The sequence below is a fragment of the Mugil cephalus genome, chromosome 1 (assembly GCF_022458985.1).
Source record: "Mugil cephalus isolate CIBA_MC_2020 chromosome 1, CIBA_Mcephalus_1.1, whole genome shotgun sequence".
NCBI classification, from domain to species: domain Eukaryota; kingdom Metazoa; phylum Chordata; class Actinopteri; order Mugiliformes; family Mugilidae; genus Mugil; species Mugil cephalus.
Window position 1 is genome coordinate 13283501 of NC_061770.1, and position 4617 is coordinate 13288117.

Genomic DNA, 4617 nt, shown 5'->3' on the forward strand with positions numbered 1-4617 from the left:
GGTGTGAGACAACAATATGTGTGAAGGTGCAGCTTAGTGATACTCAAATCAGTATTGGGAAACGACAAGGCTTTTATAAAGAGTCCTCCCTCAGAGAGAAAGAGCAAATTAAGAGTACAGGAACCAAGTCCACCGACGGTAGGAAGGCAACGAGGAACTGTGGGGCGAGAGGGAAGGAGAGAAGGGTGGCATTAATACGGGAGAAAGGGAATCCAAAAGAATGAGCGGAGACCTCAAAGAACGAGTAAATGAATGAACGACAATGAAGAATGACACCGGGAAAAGCAGAATGAATCGAGGTTATTGGATTTAAAGGATGTATAATCATCTGGAGGATACAGAGAATGTGTTTGTGCTCGCTGCCCACACATTTTGTTCCTGTGTGAAGGCGACGTGCGCGCGGGGCTGTTGGGGGGGGGGGGGACACTTGGTTCTACTGGAGCTGTTCACACTGCAGCCTGTCCTTGTGTCACCCATAGTACTTCCTGTCCTCCCGACAGGCCTGAGGCCTTTGCGTCCATTGTACGTATGTGATGGAAAGATGCCTCCGGGTGAGGCCGCAGATTCTCAACACCTCTGAAGTCCGCCGGCGTGTGCGGACAAAACACATGTAGCCGCGCGAGTTCAGGGCACGAATGATTATCCTCCCAAATGAAAAACAGCCAGATGCATATTCAGGCTTTTCATGCCTATTTCTGTGGTTTCAGCCCCTGCCTGCTTCGCTGTAACCCCTCCAGACTCTTCACTATAGGGCAATTCAGATCTTTCCTGTTTATTTTATTCGAGTTCTGTGTGTTATGAATCCTACATTAGACTGCCCTCTCTCCCCCCCTGCATCTCGCTATCTGCGCCTTTCTGCATCTGCACGTCTACCCTCTTGATCCCTTCCTCCGCCATCCTACCCCCTCCAAATCTCATTTATTCCATTGGAAGTAGTAGGAGGAAAAAAGAGAGGGAGAGAGTTTGAGTACAAAACGACCTTCTCTTCCCCGAAGCAAGAACATCTTCTTATTGTGGAGGTCACCGTCTCAGTTCAGCCCCACGCTCTGAACACTACTCTGCTTGTTTTAATGATGCGCGGAGAGGAGGGAGCGGGGAGTGAAGGAACGATAGAGAGAGGGAAACTAACATAGTTTCAGAGAGGGAGAGAGAGACAGAAGAAGAGGGGGAGTGGATGGAGATGGGAGGATTGGGCTATTTTTTTTTTTTTTCCAACCGACTAAACCCCCCCACCACCACCGCCCCTGCCCCGCCGCCCCCCTCTCCCACCTTCCCTCCCCCTCTTCGGCGCAGAAAGTGCACCTCTCTTTCCACATCCATCTTGAAAGGTTCTCCTAAGCTGTCTAACCTCTCAGCAATATTATATATTATTGCTTGCCTCAACCCACACTGAAACCTGGGTTGCTATGCTACAATAATATGACCTCTCATCTCTTCTCCTCCACTACATTTCCTTTCTCGTTGCTTCCTCTCGTTTCAGCAGGGAGGCAGGGGAAGGGGTTAACAGCATCCACCCCCACCACCACCACCACCACCACCATCACCACCCCCGTCCAGCTTCTCCCCATCAGGACTCTCTGTCTCTTTAATGACCTCCTTGAGCTCGGTGCTGCAGTTTGAATTGACCCCGCTGACCACGTTGGGTCATGACCCCATTCCACACCACAACAAATTATCTTTGACCCTTATGGAGGAGCTACGCTTTTATTTGTATCATCTAAGGGATTATGTATAGTATGCAAAATCTATCTATCTATCTATCTATCTATCTATCTATCTATCTATCTATCTATCTATCTATCTATCTATCTATCTATCTATCTATCTATCTGAGCATAAAGAAGAACAAGTACTAGTGAGTACTCGCAAAGTAAATATATCAAGATTTCACTACAGAACTTGAGTAAATATTCTTAGTTACTCCACGCCACTGCTACAGCTCCGTGCCTCCGCGAATAGACGATCTCGAAATGATAGAGGGAGATACGGCGCGGTTATAGATAGATACGGACTGATATGAACTGCCGGTTCTGAAATTCTCAGCCCAAATCATCATGCGCAGCCAAAATTCCCTGTTACATCATCCATCTCCAATCCCTTCCTCCTCCTCCACGTTCTCTCCCTCTGCCATGCTCTTCTTTCTCTCTTATCTCGGCTGGCCCCGTCTCTTGGGGGTCGTTCGTTTTTGTCATAATCACCTTGGAGATTGGGGACCGGTGCCCATGGCAGAGCAGAGCAGAGCTGAGCTGAGCTGAGCTGAGCGGAGGAGAGGAGGAAAGAGGATGAGAGAGGGAGAGGAAGGGGAGAGGCGGTTAAGATGAGCAGTGGAGGACAGTCTTGCGTAGGGGGGTGAGGAGCTGGGAGGAGGAGAGGGGTGACGGCTTGTCTGGCTCAGCCCCGGCTAATGTGAGGGGACAGCCTTGGCTTCGCCTTAACCACACTCACACCGTCGGTGCCAGGCAGAGCGGGGAGGAGAGAATAGACGAATGAAACGCTCTCTTTTTCAGCTCTGCCTTCTCCCGCCTGCACTGACTGCATTCGGAGGCGCGTGGGGCCCCGATGTCACACCCTGTAGGTGTATAAGCTGCTTACTTACACCAACAAGAGAAAGAGATGAGGCAATAGAAGACAGGGAGACAGAAAGGGAGAGGAAACCGCGGAAAGGATGAGAGCGGGAGAATGGGGAAGAGTTAGACGAGGATGGGGGCGGAGGTCACGGTTGTAGGAGGTTGTAATGTGTAAAGTATCCCAGTTTGACTGCGTTCGCGCCGAGGAAGCGTTTGTTTTACGTGGGGGGTACTCGCAGTGCGTGACGCCGGTGCTGTTTGCCTGCACCTAAGTGTGAGGATGAGACACAGCCTCGACAAAGGCAAACAGGAGGAGGCAAAGTCATCAGAATGATAATATGATAAGTGTTTTTTTCTCCGGCCCCACCCTGCTGACTCTTCGTTATGCACGTCGGCGAGATTGGGTGGGTGTGGGATGAACCAGTCAGGAGATGGTTTCATCGGGAGCGGGAGACAGGGGCTGCAGTGAGTTTAAATAAAATAATTTTTTTTTGAAAATCCTACCTCTCTGTCAGGCATATGTGTGTTCAGGCCTCTGTTTGTCTCGCTGAGGTGCGAGGGGGTGAGGACGACGCGTGGTTTAACACGGGGGCAGGGGGTGATTGGCACAAGAAAGGGCTTTTGTGTGGATCATTTAGGGATCCTGCGTAAGAATAGACACACGCACAGACAAGAGGAGGGTCAAAAGGTGACGGCTGGACAAAGACGACTCACGCCGGCGCACATGTTCGACATTGTGCCCTCGCTCTTTTTTTTTTTTTTCTCCGCCAGTGTTTTAACTTGTGTTTCTGTCCTCTCAGCAGCCTTCTTGTTGATGCACGCCGGGTATAGGTTTTCAAACGCTCCCTCCTCAGGTCACTGGCTCTGTTTGTCCTAGCCCTCCTTTCCTTCAAACCCCACCCCCTCCTCCTCCCCCTCCAAACTCCTCTCTGCCTCTCCTCCTCGCCTGACCAGTTCCTCTAATTTGGTTTCTAATTTTTTTCCTGTACCTCATCTCCTCTCCCTTCAGCTATGTGGGGGTAAAGTACTGCCCCTCCCCTTTGGCTGTGTTTGTGTTTGCCTTGTGAGTATGCGTGTACTCTGTGTGTGTGTGTGTGTACGCGCGCACATTCGTTTTTATGTAAATCCCCTAAAGTACCCAAGGTTTTTAGTTGCGCAGTCCTTCTTCAAAATGATGATTTAACACTGATGGCCTTTGGGAAAACAAGACCCGCATAGGATTCCCAGTTAACTTGCCGGGAGAAACATGTGGGTTTGTGCCATGTGTACAAAACACACACACACACACACACACACACACACACACACACACACACATTCACGAGAGGGATAAAATAAGCAGACCAGACAAATAAATAAATGTAAGCCGCATTTCTATTTTGTTATCCATCTGAAGAGCGCCGTACTTTTTTTTTTTTTTTTTCAAACATCAACCTGACAATGTGTGTGTTGCACGAGTGTGTGTGTGTGTGTGTGTGTGTGCGCGTCGGACAGAGAGAGGAATTGAGCGCAGTGTGGTGGTAGAGCTTACAGTAAATGGAGACATTTAGGAAAGCAGCAGATAGACAGACACAAACACACAGATCAAAGAGGTCTGAGCATTACAGTACACTGGGGAACAAAAGGAATAGAGAGCGAGAAAGAAAGAGGATGTGCACGAAGGTAAATAGAAACCCCGATCAATATGGCCTCCAAGAACAGCGTGAGGCAGGGAAGGAGCAGAAAACAAGAGAGAGAGGAAAAGTGGGTCAAATAATGGGATGGAAGGGTGAGTGTTTCCACGGAGGATGGAGAAATGGAGGGAAGGAAGGAAAGCATGGAAGGAGCCGTGATGCAACGTGAGGTCATCGGAGAGAGAGGAAAAAGGCAACGGATGAGGGCGTTACGAGCCCCCCGACCCGTGCTGACCCCTCGGGCCGGAGGACCTGAGGAGCTCAAGGCGGCGCAGGGGACGGGGAGGTGGAAGGGTGAGGTCTTGTGGGAGGTTTGGAGAGGGAGGAGGTGATATTGACGTGACCAAAAACATAGGGGGAAGGGAGGTGATGTGTTG